The sequence below is a fragment of the Dermacentor variabilis genome, unplaced genomic scaffold (genome assembly GCF_050947875.1).
Source record: "Dermacentor variabilis isolate Ectoservices unplaced genomic scaffold, ASM5094787v1 scaffold_24, whole genome shotgun sequence".
Lineage (NCBI taxonomy): Eukaryota > Metazoa > Arthropoda > Arachnida > Ixodida > Ixodidae > Dermacentor > Dermacentor variabilis.
Window position 1 is genome coordinate 672,230 of NW_027460412.1, and position 17,189 is coordinate 689,418.

General features: G+C 44.2%; 1 long non-coding RNA gene across 1 annotated transcript; it reads right to left on the reverse strand.

Moving 5' to 3' along the window:
* Nucleotides 1–2,852, reverse strand: LOC142568621 (uncharacterized). The gene is made up of 3 exons (XR_012825482.1): nt 2,764–2,852; nt 463–537; nt 1–394 (listed from the first exon to the last, which is right to left on the reverse strand). It is a non-coding gene; the product is annotated as an uncharacterized LOC142568621 (long non-coding RNA).
* Nucleotides 2,853–17,189: the final 14,337 nt, after the last annotated feature.

The window sequence follows — 17,189 nt, forward strand, 5'->3', positions numbered from 1 at the left end:
AATGCATTAATGTCCCATTTGCCTTCAAGTTTATTATCTAGTTCAAGTTTACTGAAGTTTATTATGAGCATATGTACAACAGGAATCTACTGACACACCCGCAGTCAAGGTGGCTGTTCGAGGTATGCTGGCTGCCTCAGTGTAAGAAAAAGAAATTGGGTGAATGTCGACACCAGTGCCACTGCTTCTTGCCTCTGACCTGCACGTGCCTCCACGGCATCTTTGTGCACAAGTGTGCTGGCGTGGCGAGGCGTAGGAGTCATCCGAGAGAAAGAGTATCGTTTACATGGAGAAGTGGCTGTTCACATTGCCTGCCGCTTTCCCTCAAATGTTTCCTTGGCGACTAGGGTGACACACCCGCAGTCAAGGTGGCTGTTCGAGGTGTGCTGGCTGCCTAAACGAAAGAAAAAGAAAGAAATTAGATGAATGTCGATACCAGTGCTATTGCTTCTTGCCTCTTACCTGCATTTGCCTCCACAGTCTCTTGGCTTGCGGAGTCTGTATGAGGGAGCTGCTGTGACTAGGCGTAGGCATTGTCTAAGCAAAAAGAAAAGGCCATTCAAATGGGAAATTACTGATATCAATGCAGTTATGTCTGCTTCTTGCACTCTTCTTGCCCAAAAATTTTCAAACATAGTGTCCAGTACACACCAGGACTTTGACTGCTTCTGCTTTTTACCTGCAGGTGTTGCTGCGAGATCCTTGGTATGGCTGCGTGCAGCATTGTAACACTTGGGGGAGGCATTTGAAGTGGTAGACAAAAATATAAAGAATCATCCTTGTCTGCACGAATGCTTTCAATTTCTAAATGCAGTGGTAACTATCACTATTAGTGCAAGGGCCCCCACATCTATGCGGCAAGTTCCATAGCTCGAAACTGAATTTTTCCTTTAGTGTTTCACAAGGCGTCTGATATGTCCACATTAGATGTGATGTGTTTGTTTTTATTTATCCCAATGTGGAGAGAGCATCATTAAATTGTTTTTTTTTATTATTGCTTGCCTTGTTTTTTGGTTTATTTCTGAATTTATCAAGCACCAGTCTCATGATGCTAAAATTGCTTATGTAATGGCAATCACCTTTTTTTTTGCAGAAAAACAACGCATTTCCTGACCTATTGTTTGACATCCCCTCACTCGCATAATTTTGCAGAGTATTCTACCTCTATTGACTTGATTGACCTCCACTAAAGAGTCTTGCATTTTCAAATACGACTCTTTCCTTAAAATCATTCGACACTTCTCATAATTTCTGTACCTTGGGCTTCGATACTCTGCGTTCACCATTTTTGCTTGTTTCTGACTAAAAATGTCTTTTTTAATTTAGACCTTAAATTGTACCTTTGGAACATACGGAAGGGCTTGCCATTGCATATCTGCATAAAAGGAAAACATGTTTCATTAAACATTTGCAAAATCCAATTAAAGATTGATGAATGCAGCTTGCAATGTGATATGACTGAATGAGCCATAAAAGTAACTCATCTCACTTGGTAAATTAAAGCACATATATTAGCGTGATGTGCAAGATACGTTGCACTAACGTGGTGGGTTCTCTTGCTTATACAGCAAAATAATCGGTGCGCGAGAAAAGAATTATTTTTGCATACCCCTTGTGCACACTGATTTAAGGAGAATGAGCTGGAGCTGTCCACATGATCTACTGATTTTACCTGCGAGTATGGTCAACAAAAATTTGTCCCGGCTGCTTAGTGGTACTCGGCATTATGTCAGTATTGCATATGTGCCTGTTGTCTAAAATAATTGACTTTTGAAAATGCTCGCAGGGATCTGATGTGCATATGTTCAGAAGGGTTGAAATCTGGGCCAGTTGGTACATACTTGAACGAAAAAACCAGTCAAAAACACAAAGGACAAGAGGAGAGGTTCACACCACAACTGAGGTTTATTAGAATCGGTGCTGGGACTACACCGATTCTGATAAACCTCAGTTGATAGTCCAGTCGTTGTGGTGTGAACCTCTCCTCTTGTCCTTTGTGTTATTGACTGGTTTTTTCTTTCAAGCATATCTTCAGTTTATGGATACATGTAAAAGACTCAGCATCAAGTGCAAGTGAACGTTCCCGCAGGCCCGGAGTCAATCATGCAAATAGATTCGCTGCACAAATTTGTGACCAGAAAAGATATTTCACATGAAATGGCATGCAAGGAAGTGTTGAAAATATTGTACAGTTAATAAAACGCCTACGCTTACGCTATTAATATGTGGATTGATGCACTCGTTATGCAAAACGGAGGTGAGGCGTGCAGACAGGACACAAGAGTACAGTATTTACAAGCAAACAACACGAGCGCCGCCCACTTCTCTGCTCTTGTGTCCTGTCTGCACGCCTCACCTCTGTTTTGCATAACGAATCCTTACCAAGTAGCTGAGCTTTCTGCCGTTCTAAGTCTCGATGCACTCGATTTTGTCCGCATTAGGCACTCGCCTCTTGATTACTTCGTGGCACAGAAATACTCGGCATCAGGCTGTTTGTCTGCTGTGGCCTTTGTAGAAGTATGATTGTTCAAAGTGCAACAATTAAACCGATCCTTTGAGTTGCTTGCGGCTTCGCCAGTACAATTCCGGTGCGCTGGTCCGCCTGTCCAGCAATTTCCTACTGAAGGGAAACCTGCAAATAAAAACACCGCTCTGCATGCAGAAAAATGCTCTACTGTGATGCTTCTCAAACGATTGTGATGCACCACAAGAGCTGCCTACTCGCGTGATATTTTCAACAAGGAGATACATTTGTTTACTTACATGTGAAGGTATATGCCAGAGCACTTCGGGGCTTCGGTGGCACACAAGGCACGAGTGTGTGTGCCATACCGTCCGATGCCGACGCGCGATCGCACATCAAGCCTAAACTGTACGAAACTACTACGCATCCAAAAAACAGATTCGAAACCGAAATTCGCGTCATCCTTTATTGCATGAATGCGTACATCGTGATTTACATAAGTCGCGGACTTAGCGATCGCTTTCTGTAAACTTAATATTAACGTACCACCTTCATAAAGCCATCAGGTATGCGTTTTTAGATGAGAAAGCATAAGGTGACCTGTACTTGCTTTCAGCGCTTTCAATAGTAATTGCGCTGGCCATATTGGCCAGTAGCAACAGGGCGGCGCCCTAGAGGTTCCCACTTTTCCGTCCCAGCTTTTCCTCTAGAGTTGTTCTACTAACTCTATGGCTCTAGGGCGCCACCCTGTTGCTACTGGTCAATGTGGCCAGCGCAATTACTATTAAAAGGGCTGAAAAAAAGTACAGGTCACCTTATGCTTTGTCATCTAAAAACGCATACCTGATGGCTTTATGAAGATGGTGCGTTAATATTAAGTTTACAGAAAGCAATCGCTAAGTCCGTGACTTATGTAAATCATGATGTACGCATTTATGCAGTAAAGGATGACGCGAATTTCGGTTTCGAATCTGTTTTTTGGATGCGTAGTAGTTTCGTACAGTTTAGGATTGACATGCGATCGCGCGTCGACATGTGCCACCGAATCACCGAAGTGCTCTGGCATATACCTTATCATGTAAGTAAACGAATGTATCCCCTTGTTGAGAATATCACGCGAGTAGGCAGCTCTTGTGGTGCATCACAATCGTTTGAGAAGCGTCACAGTAGAGCATTTTTCTACATGCGGAGCGGTGTTTTATTTGCAGGTTTCCCTTCAGTAGGAAATTGCTGGACAGGCGGACCAGCGCACCGGCATTGTACTGGCGAAGTCACAAGCAACTCAAAAAATCTGTTTAATTGTTGCACTTTGAACAATCATGCTTCTACAAAGGCCACAGCAGAAAAACAGCCTGATGCCGAGTATTTCTGTGCCACGAAGTAATCAAGAGGCGAGTGCCTAATGCGGACGAAATCGAGACTTAGAGCGACAGAAAGCTGAGCTAGTTGGTAAGGATTCATCATGCAAAACAGAGGTGAGGCGTACAGACAGGACACAAGAGTACAGAAGTGGGCGGCGCTCATGTTGTTTGCTTGTAAATACTCTACTCTTGTGTCCCGTCTGCACGCCTCACCTCCGTTTTGCATAACGAGTGCATCAACCCGCATATTAACCGCGTAGGCGTTTTATTAACTGTGCAATATTTTCAACACTTCCTCGCATGCCATTTCTTGTGGAATATCTTTTCTGGTCACAAATTTGTGCAGCGAATCTATTTGCATGATCAACTCCGGGCTTGTGACACCGCGTTCACTTGCACTTGATGCTGAGTCTTTTACATGTATCCATAAACTGCAGATCCCTGCTAGCATTTTCAAAATTCAATTATTTTAGACAACAGGCACATATGCAATACTGACATAATCTCAAATACCACTAAGCAGCTGGGACACATTTTTGTTGACCATACTCGCAGGTAAAATAAGTAGATCATGTTGACTGCTCCCGCTCATTTTCCTTAAATCAGTGTGTACAAGGGGTGAACATCTTGAAGGGGCAGCGCGAAAAAACGACGACAGAAGGCAGGAACACACAGGACAGCGCTGAACTCACAACTAACTTTATTCGAAGGCATACATACACTTAAGTACACAACCCATAGCCACGTGCTCTCCCATCCATGGCGTCATATCAGTGCGCAGGCAAAAAAAAAACAAAAAAACACGCGAAACCATTTAATCTAATACTACGTTATGGAGCTGCTTAAAAATTCAAATTCACTATCATGCAAATTTATCGATGGCATGCTTACACAGCGCGACCCTTTTTTTCTGATATAGAAGGCCTCAATAATCTCCCTCGTAGTCTGATTTTTGTGCGTGAAAAGTATTGTGGTGTCTTTATATATTGGAGTGCACCCATGCTCAGAGCAATGCCGCGCGACATGCGAGTAGGCATTACCCGTTAGTGAGCGCCTATGTTCAGACAATCTAATATTGAGGCAACGACCTGTTTGACCGATATATGCGTGACCGCAGGAAAATGGAAGTTCGTACACAACTCCCATTCTACAGCGCACAAACGGGGACAAATGCTTAACGTTAAGCATTTGTTAACGTCTTAACGTTAAGTTAAGCATTTGTCCCCGTTTGTGCGCTGTAGAATGGGAGTTGTGTACGAACTTCCATTTTCCTGCGGTCACGCATATATCGGTCAAACAGGTCGTTGCCTCAATATTAGATTGTCTGAACATAGGCGCTCACTAACGGGTAATGCCTACTCGCATGTCGCGCGGCATTGCTCTGAGCATGGGTGCACTCCAATATATAAAGACACCACAATACTTTTCACGCACAAAAATCAGACTACGAGGGAGATTATTGAGGCCTTCTATATCAGAAAAAAAGGGTCGCGCTGTGTAAGCATGCCATCGATAAATTTGCATGATAGTGAATTTGAATTTTTAAGCAGCTCCATAACGTAGTATTAGATTAAATGGTTTCGCGTGTTTTTTTGTTTTTTTTTTGCCTGCGCACTGATATGACGCCATGGATGGGAGAGCACGTGGCTATGGGTTGTGTACTTAAGTGTATGTATGCCTTCGAATAAAGTTAGTTGTGAGTTCAGCGCTGTCCTGTGTGTTCCTGCCTTCTGTCGTCGTTTTTTCGCGCTGCCCCTTCAAGATGTTCAACCAGTACCAACTCGCCCAAATGTCGATCCTTCTACTGTACAAGGGGTATGCAAAAATGACTTTTTTCTCGCGCACCGATTATTTTGCTGTATAAGCAAGAGAACCCACCACGTTAATGTAACATATCTTGTACATCACACTAATATATGTGCTTTAATTTACCAAGTGAGATGAGTTACATTTATGGCTCATTCAGTCATATCACATTGCAAGCTGCATTCATCAATCTTTAATTGGATTTTGCAAATGTTTGATGAAACATGTTTCTCTTTTATGCAGATATGCAATGGCAAGCCCTTCCGTGTGTTCCAAAGGTAAAATTTAAGCTCTAAATTAAGGAAGACATTTCTAGTCAGAAACAAGCAAAAATGGTGAATGCAGAGTATCAGAAGCCCAAAGTACAGAAATTATGAGAAGTGTCAAATGATATTAAGGAAAGAGTCATATTTGAAAATGCACGACTCTTTAGTGGAGGTCAAGCAAGTCAATATAGGTAGAATACTCTGCAAAATTATGCGAGTGAGGGGATTCAAACAATGGGTCAGGAAATGCGTTGTTTTTCTGCAAAATGAAAGCTGATTGCCATTACATAAGTCACTTTAGCATCATGAGACTGCTGCTTGATAAAGTCTGAAATAAACCAAAAAACAAGTCACGCAAAAATAAAAAACAATTTAATTATGCTCTTTCCACACTGGGCTAAATAAAAACAAACACATCACATCTAATGTGGACATATCAGACGCCTTGTGAAACACTAAAGGAAGAATTCAGTTTCGAGCTATGGCACCTGCCGCATAGATGTGGGGGCCCTTGCACTAATAATGATAGTTACCACTGCATTCAGACATTGAAAGCATTCATGCAGACAAGGATGATTCTTTATATTTTTGGCTACCACTTCAAATGCCTCCACCAAGTGTTACAATGCTGCACGCAGCCATACTAAGGATCTCGCAGCAACACCTGCAGGTAAAAAGCAGAAGCAGTGAAAGTGCCGGTGTGCACTGGACACTATGTTTGAAAACTTTTAGGCAAGAAGAGTGCAAGAAGCAGACATAACAACTGCATTTATTTCCATAATTCCCCATTTGAATGGCGTTTTCTTTTTGCTTAGACAATGCCTACGCCTAGCCACAGCCGCTCCATCATACAGACTCCGCAAGCCAATAGGCCGTGGACGCAAATTCAGGTAAGAGGCAAGAAGCAATAGCACTGGTATCGACATTCATCTAATTTCTTTCTTTTTCTTTCGTTTAGGCAGCCAGCACACCTCGAACAGCCACCTTGACTGCGGGTGTGTCACCCTAGTCGCCAAGGAAATATTTGAGGGAAAGCGACAGGCAATGTGAACAGCCACTTCTCCATGTAAACGATACTCTTTCTTCCGGATGACTCCTATGCCTCGCCACGCCAGCACACTTGTGCACAAAGATGCCGCGGAGGCACGTGCAGGTCAGGGGCAAGAAGCAGTGGCACTGGTGTCAACATTTACCCAATTTCCTTTTCTTACACTGAGGCAGTCAGCACACCTCGGACAGCCACCTTGACTGTGGGTGTGTCAGTAGATTCCTGTTGTACATATGCTCATAATAAACTTCAGTAAACTTGAACTTGATAATAAACTTGAAGGAAAATGGGACATTGATGCATTGTTTTTTTTAACATTTATTGCACACATACAATATATGTTATACTTTGCAGTGCTACAAAGTGTATTTTGAAGCTTGCGCCTATATTTTGCACCCTTAATTAGGTATGTGTTGTGTGGCCCTCAATGCAGTTCATGTTGTAGCAGCTGCTTTGTCTGTGTATCGCACATTGGCTGAAGCTCGTGATATCCACATACTTCTCTCACATATACAAAGTAAACTTCTATGTAGTCCTCAGTGTTACAACAAAAAATGAAAGTAAACAATCTGATCGTGGAATTGTGTTTATTACAGTGATTCCTATGACAGTTACTGACAAGTTGACAACTTGAACTGGTAAATCCGTCCATAGCCTCCTCTATTTTCAAAAATAAAGGAGGCTATGATCCGTCATGGCAAGGAATTGTATGTACACATAAAAAAGGGGGGTATATGTGTGTGTTTGTAGTGGGGGGTATAGGATTAGGGCAGTACGAAAAAATGTACCAACACCGTCCTCTAGACCCATTCCGTTAAGTTACCGTAACAAAACGTATTATGCATAAAGTTCGTACAACCAACTCTGATATTACTACACACGCCAGGCGACGCAAGCTACATTTGCCATGACGCATCCGCGACTGCACCGGATGCCCTCCATATTATTCTTGTTAATCGTGCTCACTGCAGCGAGGCAAAAGAAAGATAATGGGCGTAGGTGCTTTTAAAGTATCTCGACCTTGCTAGGCACTGCTACGCGTGCCAGGGGAGCTGTCTGTGCGAACACTCCCTGGCACACACACCTGCCTCGGCGGCCCCAACCTACGTACCGTTCTGCTTCGAGCTTTGACCCCCCCACTGTCCCTTGGGTGCCCTGGTGTTCCTGTGCCGTCTGTTTTATTATAATCTCAGGTGCTCTCCTGAGACTTCCGTTTGTCGGTTACATGTGCCCTACAGCTGGATCAGTACCTATAAAATAAAAAAAAGCGACGGTATATCGCGAAAGTGGCTTTTGCAACATACCGCGCCCGTGCGAAGAGAATTACGGAACGCCAACGAGGAATCTGACCACAGCTTCGAGCTCGTAACCTCGTCGAGTGACACTCCTGCAACAGGCGTGACCGCTGAAAACCGCATCATTTTTTCTGCGCACAACACGAGACTGGAATGGCCTGCCCGCCGAAGTTGCCACTGTCATCGACCCACTTGCATTCAAGCGATTCATCGGAAATATCCCTTTGTAATTTGTAGTATCTCTTTGTCACTAACTCCCCACTCCCTCATGTAATGTCTCAACAGAGACCTTTGAGGAAATGAATAAATAAATAAATAAATAAATAAACCGCCGGAAACTTCAACAGGATCATCCCTCGGTTGCATAACTGCCACCTGTACGGCCAACGTGGACCACACCCACACCGTCCCGCAACATAGAATGAAGAACCAACTTATGAAGCCCAAACACACAGCTGCACGCACACATCACGACACCATCGTCTTGTGAGGTAGAGAACATATCACACGATTCAAGGTAGGCCAGAGACAAACCAAAGCATGTCCAGCCGTGTGTAAGAGCTGATTAATGATTAGCAAATTTAATTATTGGTTAGCAATTGGATTAAGGTGAATTAGGTGGAATTAGGGGGATTAAGGAGGATCAAGGTGGATTAGAGCGGATGAAGGAGGATTAAGGTGGATTACAGTAGGCTTTACAAAGCGTTCGCCTTCGTGTCTCTTAGGCGGTACGTACGGACAATCGGTTTTATTATTCTAGCGATGATGGCACTGCAGCGTATTTTTTTTAAGCGTAAGCTTTAGGTTGCATTTTTTATTTTAATAAAGTAAAAGAAATCTAAGGTTACGTTACTTTTCTATTAATGTTATATTAATGCATAACCATTCAAGACTGCTGTTACCGATCATCTTTTGAAATGACTCGAATTTCGCTGTTCCTTTTTTATTTTATTTGCTGCTGTTTCTGCCTATTTATCTTACTGTTGTCCTCATAGGTATGAATGTTTTTGATTGTTTGTAAACCATGTACCCATCCCCTCATAATGCCCATTGGGCCCCGAGGGTATGGTAATGAGTATATATATCAGCCTGTAAAATGAACTGTGGTGTTCTGCGTACTATACATTTTTTATACCATGTAAATACGTGCAGATTTCTTTTTATTTCTGATATACGTGAACAAAAATAGGAAACAGATCTTGTATTTGACCGTAACAAAGATTTTATTCAAGCGTAACAACAGTCAAACGCAGGCACAATTAAGACAGCACTAGATATGAGATAATGCACACATACATGAAGAAGATAGATCTAGTGGCAGTGACGCAGTTTAAGGAGCTTCTGCCGTTGCCTTTGCGCTTCCCTCTCTTTGTTGATGCCTTTTACAAAAACCGAAACCTCCCGAAAACAAAGAACTTTACAACCGCTGTCAAAGCTGGTTTTATGCTCTGGGCACCCTAGTTGTGGAAACGCCAGTGTCTGGAGCTGACCGCAAAAATCAGCTAGACTCCCTACATGCAACTTGATTTTGCTAAAGAACACAGTAAAAGCATCGTCCATGGCCTTCACAGTGGTTGACATGATCTGACTAAGATAGACAAGGTCTCCATTGTCAAAATGGGTAGTGCAATATGAAGCAGTGTTGGCACTAGCTTCAGCTTTACTTACACAAAGGAATTAAGAGGAAGCTTTAGCTTAGATGCTCCTGTCTAAATACATGTAAAAGGAGAATTCGTTTTTCTCGGCAACCACTGCACCAAATTTTACGAGGTTTGTTGCAGTTAAAAGAAACACTTAAAATCTAGTGACTGTTGGTTTCGAATTTTTATTTAGGTCCTCCATCTTTAAAAAAAAATTGGCAGAAATCAGGAATTTTCAAGAAAGGAAACTATCAAGTTTAGAACTCTATAACTCTGCAACGAAAACTTATAATGCAATCCCGTGAATTGCATCTAATAGTGCATCTAAAGGGGACAAAATTGATATGTGACACATGAATAATTAAAAAATAGTAAAATGCAAATACAGCTTTTGCAGAACCCTTGTAAACAACGTAACAAATTCACGTAAGATATAAAATAACATATCGAATTTGTCCGCTTTCAGTGATCTAATGGATGCCGTTTACAGAACCGCAATACCTGTTTTTGATGCGGAGCTATGTATTTGTAAACTTTGTGAGTCTATTTTTTTCAAATGGTCGAATATTTGAAAATCTTTTTTTTTTACAAAATTCAAGCCCTAAATCAAAATTCCGCTTCCAACAGTCACTAGAATTTAACATTCTCTCTGAAATACAGCAAATTTCATTAGAATCGGTCCAGGGGTTATCTCAAAAAACTTTTTGCGTTTTACAAAATTTGAATAGGCCGCGTCGGAGTTGGGCGCGAGCTAAAGCTTTCTCTTAAGCCTGCACATTGTTGTCAAGAATTTTTGGCAGTGATCTTTCGTGCAACGTACATAACCTGCAGTATAGTAGTTCAAAGCACTACTGCTCCTTTTTTCTTGTTTTTCTTTTTCCTGGCACTCACGAGGTGCATGCTCAGGATACTTAGGAAATATCGTTGCTATGGCGTAGGGTTATAGGCGTGTTATATCGCGGTGAATCTCGTGGACAACGTCGTTCACGGTGATAGAGAACGCACGCTGGACTAAACTGTTTTCTAAATGTTTTTCACAAATTACAGCAGTTGGTGCCAGCCTTCTGTCCGTTCTCCTGGTAATTCTTGCCCATTCGGCTACCGCTTCGTATCAGGTGGTGGAGTGAACAATGATACACGCCCTTTGTTCGAGCGGTAACCGCTTCTACACAACGGCACAAGCAGGTCCTCTCCTTGCACTCTCTGCTTAGCTTCGGCATTTTTTCACCACCGCCGCATTGTTCTCATGATTACAAGCACACAAACACAGCAGCCAGGCACTCACCCTTTGAGAACACCAAGAACAAACACCCAACGCTGTAATAAGACAGAAAGCGCAAACATAGAAACCGACGCATCCGCTGCGAAACTGATGTGCGAAGCAGACGACACGCGCAGTCTGCATGGATGGATGGATGTTATGAGCGTCCCCTTTGGAACGGGGTGGTGGGTTGCGCCACCAAGCTCTTGCTACTATGCTGCCTAATATCCTACCTAGGTTAACCAATGAAAAAAGAAAAGAGAAAAAAAACACTATGAACTACCACGTCCAAATTTTCTGATCCCCTATTGCGAACTGTGTTTTTGTACGTCTCCGTCTTTTGTCGTTTTCCTACTTTTCTTCCACCAATACTCCAATCGCCACTTACTAATGTCTACTGCGGACCTGTTTGCTTTACCACTGCTCCCGCTGAACCCAAGGGCTTCAAGGAGGCCAGTGGTGCCTAAATCGACCGCTGGGTAGACGTCTTCACATTATAATAAAACATGCTCCATAGTTTCCCTAGCTTTACCGCAGCAAGCACATGCTTCTTCTTCCTTCTTATATATCGCTTTATAGGTGCGTGTTATAAGGCATCCCGATCTCGTTGCGAACAGTAATGAGCTTCCCTTTGAGTTATCATAAATGGTTTCTTTCCTGATTTCGTTTTTTTCCTCTTAACTCATGGCAGGTTTCTTTTCCATTGCCGCCACCCATGAGATGAATTCAGCCTCTCTGACTTTCCGCTTGACCTTCTTTGTTGCTGTGTTGCCCACCCCACAGGCCGCATACTTGCTGGTAAGCTTCCTAGTTCTTTTCCTCCACTGTGAACCAATGTTTTGCCTGTACAGATACCTGAACACTCTCCCAGCCCATTTACTTTCTTCCATATTCCTCAGCCGTTCTTCATATTCAATTTTACTGCGAGCTTCCCTCACTTCAAAACTAGTCCAGCCCATATCCCCCTGCACAGCTTCATTTGTAGTCTTCCCGTGAGCGCCCAATGCGAGGCGACCCACTGACCTTTGGTTCCCGTCGAGCCCAGATTGTACCCCTGATTTAAAGCAAACAACCGCATTTCCGTTGACATGAAAACTGTTTACAGCGCAAACACATGCAACCACAAAGTATAAGGGACAGGACACAGGCGCTGTTGTCCCTTATACAAGCGCTGTTGTCACAAGCGCTGTTGTCCCAAATGTTGTCCCTTATACTTTGTGGTTGCATGTGTTTGCGCTGTAAACAGTTTTCATGTCAAGTATGCACCAACTCGCCCAGAAAGAAGTTTTAATGAAGTACCTTTCTTGTTCAGTGGGCCCTTCCTTCTGTGTTCTTCCTTCTTCTTGCATCACTGACATTTTACTGACCCACATTGTCCCTTATACTTTGTGGTTGCATGTGTTTGCGCTGTAAACAGTTTTCATGTCAAGTAGGCACCAACTCGCCCAGAAAGAAGTTTTAATGAACCGGATTTCCAAAAGTGAGTCCTGGAACCATTACCCCTTTCCACATACCTCGGTGGACCTCGTACCTATTGTATCCCCATAGCGCTCTGTGCTTCATTATGGCTGCATTTCTCTTCCCCTTGACTGTTATGGTTTTTTCCTGTGTTTCCATAGATCCATTGCCTTCGTTTATCCATATACCAAGGTATTTATATTAGGTTACCCGAGGTATTTCTTGGCCCTGTATCTCCACTGCACTGTTCACTGTTTTCATTGAATACCATAACACCTGATTTTCTAACACTAAATTTCAAACCTAATTGTTGCCTTCCTGTCCACAGATATTAGCCAGACGTTGCAAATCACTTTGCTTGTTAGCGAGCAACACAATGTCGTCCGCATAAAATAAACCTGGGAGTTGCTGTTCTATGACTGTACCTGCCTGTTTGTATGAGAGATTAAACCCGATATTACTTCCTTCTAGCGCCCTCTCCATCCTCACCATGTACATCATAAACAGCAGCGGGGATAAAGGGCACCCCTGCCTCAGTCCCTTGTTGATTTGAACTTTCTCCGCGCTTCTCATCCCTTCCCATTCAACGCAAACGGTATTTTCTAGGTAAATCTCTCTCAAAAGCTGTAGACAATCGTTACCTAAGCCTTCCCCTTCCAGAATATCCCACAAAATGTTGCGGTCTACGTTGCCGTATACTCCTTTAATGTCCAAAAAGGCCACATACAAGGGTCTGCCTTCTGCTTTTGATATTTCGATACACTGAGTAAGAACAAACAAGTTATCATCCAAACGCCTATACCTATTCTAAAGCCATTCTGAAGCTCTCCCAAAATGCCATTATTCTCTGCCCATGCTTGAAGCTTTAATTTGATTGCCTGCATTGCTAGCCTGTATATTACCGATATAATGGTCAACGGTCTATACGAGTGAATGCTGTCTTTCTCCCCCTTACCTTTATAAATTAAATTCATTCTACTTTGTCGCCAACTGTCTGGTATTCGTCTATCTTTTAAAGTTTTTTCCACTGCTTTCACCAGAGCTTCCTTACTTTTTGGTCCCAATTCATTTATCAGCCTAACGGGAACCTCGTCTAGCCCTGTGGCTGTGCGCTTACGAATTTTCTCTTCCGCTTTCTTCCAGTTTAAATTTGTCAGCACCAGCTCCTTTTCCACTTGGGTCTCTTTCATGCTCTTTTTTTCATCAAGTACAACCTCGTCATTGCCTTGGAAGGATTCGGCTGTTGCGTTTCGGATGTAATTTATTGCCGATTCTCCTTCCAGTCTGTTTCCATCTTCGTCTAGGATATGTTGTTGTATTGTTGTTGACTTCCTGCCTAATAATTTTATGTGATTCCAAAATATTCTAGGTGCGGCCTTCTTTTTCTCACGTATTTCTGACAACCAACGTTCACTTTCACCTTTTAATTTTGCTTGCACCAGTACTTGAACCATAGACTTTTTCTCCCGGTATATTTCCCACTTACTGGTTACTTCATCCTGTGGCAACTGCGCCTTCTTTGCCTGCCTGTGCTCTTGAGATGCCTTCTGTCGTTCGGCGATCGCTTCTCGTATCTCCTTGTTCCACCAGTTTTTCGGTTTCTTTTTTCCTTTCCAACGAACATGTTGTTTCTCTTTCCGTGTTTCTGTCGTTGTTACACTTAGAAGCTCACCATATTCCCACTCCTTACTTGGCCACTTTCCAAGTTCTTCTTCAACTCTAGTGACTATATTTGCTGTTTGTTCAGCGTTCAAATTTGGACTGGCCATTGTGCTTTCCTTGCCCTCTTTCCCAACTACATATCCCATTTTCAAAATGATGCGTTTATGGTCACTCCCTATGCTGCTAAACCCTTCCTCATCGATGACCATTTCTCTCAGCTTATCATGAATTCCTTCTGTCATCAGACAGTAATCAATGGTCGATTGCCGGTTTCCCACTTCCCACGTGATCTGTCCTTCACACTTAGGCCCTGTATTCACGATCACGAGGTTATGTTGCTCGCAAAGGTCTAGCATTGACTTCCCGTTATTGTCGGTATAGCCATCTAAATCCTGTATGTGGGCATTCATGTCACCTAATAGGACAATCTCAGCACCATTCCCGAAATCCTTAATATCAGCGCTTATGCACTCCACTAACTCTTCATTCTTCTCTGTCCAATTTTTTCCGGTCCACAAATACGTAACTCCCAGCCAAGTTTCTTTCCCACTCATTGTACCTGATAACCAAAGATGCTCTTGACATTATAAATTTACTCTCTTCCATTTGGCTCCCTGATGGATGAGCATTCCGACTCCCCCTCCCTTTTTTTCCGACTTAGTTCAGTTGCACCCCTTCGCATACATAATTCTCAATAACTGGCGGCTCTTCTGAGTCTCCAAGGTGCGTTTCTGTAACCGCATACACCCCTATTTGTTCTCTATGTAACTGTTCCTCAATCTCTGCCCACTTTTCCTTTCTTCTGCCGCCCTGCATGTTTATCTAGCCTATTGCACGGCGAGCTCTTGTTCTTGCTTTCCTCCTTTTTCTGTTATTGACGGCGATGCTCTTCTGATGTTCCCCTAGGGGACCTTCTTCATTACTACCTACTCTGACCTCCTGAGCACCCGCGGGTCCCCTAAAAAAGCAACAGTGCGACCCCCAAGTCGCCAGCCCACTTCTCGTGCTAGCCTGTAATTGAAGTGGATCCCATCTCGTTTAAAACCACCACAACTTCTCACTTCCCTGTTTACTTCGACAATCTCGAAGCCCTTCTCTCGGCTCATTTTCCATATTGCCTCATTGGCAGCCATTACTGCTCTTTGTACGTGACTGTCACGCACAGGCACCACCGGCACCGTGCACACCACGATCTGCACCTGAGGGGATAGCTCGCGCAAGTCGTCCACCCCCTTCGCCAAGCGCTGGGCTAGTCCTGGCCCTTTCCTGTTTAGGACGTCATTTAGCCCACCTGCTACTACGACAAGGTTGCGCACGTGGGCATTTTCCGTGCGCTTTTCTTTTGCTCGCTCCATGACAGAACTCAGTGTCCGCCCTGGAAATGTGCCTACCGCCACTTTTTTGTCGCCTTTCACCCTCTCCACAATTGCTTTTGAGCACCCAGCCATGTTTGAGTCGCCAGCGATAATCACTCTTTCACTCTCTCCTACCTCTCCCTGCTTCCCTGTGTCCTTTTCCGCGTGATTCTGACTCGATAAAGGGCACTGTCCCCTGGGCTCCTGCTTTTTCCGCGTGGCCTCAAGGTAGGTGCCGCTCTTTCCAGCTTCCTGTGGCTGCAGCGTCGTCTAACTCGGGGCGTGTTGCGCTGCTTCACTATAGCTACGCCGATTCAACGGCGGCGAGCTGGCGACCGCTTGCTTTGGCTCCCTGCCTCCCACTTTGCCTGTAGGGTCTACCCTACTTTCTGAGTCTTTGCCACCGCTTTGGTGTCCTGACCCGACATTCTCCGCTGCCCGCGTCTCAAGTGCGTCGAGCCGTTTTTTCAGTTCGGCGCTCCTTTCTTTCTCTTCCTCAAGCTCGGCCACAGTCCTTACTAACTGCGCGGCCTGGGCCGCCTCCACCTTGACGAAATTTTCAACTTTCGCCTGCAGTGCTACCCGCTTCTCCTGCTCCTCCCTCAGGTTTGCCTTAAGCTCTTCGAACTTAGCCGCCCAATTCCCTTCCAGTTTTTGGACGGCTTCCCTGACGCCCTCGCACGACCTGCACGTGAAACTAGACCCCTCCGCGTCTGCTAAATTCGGGAATTCAGTCCCGTCGAGGAAGCACCATCGCAGGCACTCGTCGCACTGTACTTGCTCCCCGTCCCCCGCGGCCTTCACGTTCTTCGATTTCATCGCTAGGTCTACGTCCCTAGGCCCATCGAGCAAGTTCGCCAAATCACTCACGCAAAGCCGACCTCGACCACTATCCCAAACAAAAATAAAGTATTATCACTCCCTAATCCATGTAAGAATCCGAAGAGCTAGCTGAAAGAATTAAATAAGCCTATCAAATAGGTCCCTCCTACCACCTAGGCCCAACGGGGGAGCCGCCAGACCTAGACAAAGCCGGTACGTTTACTGACGCGTTTACTACTCCTACCAAGAATTCAAAATTTGCGCCCCTACTCCATGCAAAAGAAAACACTTCAAAACACTAGCTCATAGAGTTTCTCACTACATTACCTAGAGGGAAACCTGGCGCTGCTATAGTGCCTAGAATATACTGGCTAGTGTACCATCCGCGGCCTCCCGGGTGGCACCAAATGCAATGAATGTCGGCGGCTGCCGCTAGGGGCGCTGCAGTGCAGGTGGGTGCCGCGGCACCATCCGGTCTTCGTAGCCCGCCGTGTTTCCACAGCATCGGCAAGCGGGCTGCTGCGCTTTTTGTTTTAATTAAGCTGTAGCAGCAGCACAGTTCAAATGTGGGCAGCTGATTTATAAATCAGGGTTTGTTTTGATTACAACAGGCTTCTCTAGCGCTTGTCGCTTGCGCGAAAAGCGTGTGCTAGCTCAGCTGGGCTTCGAGCGGGGAACTCGATGTGTTTCTATGCTGGCGAAGAGAAAACGTAATTTTTAAGGCAAATGCCTTGATCTCCATGTTCCAAGG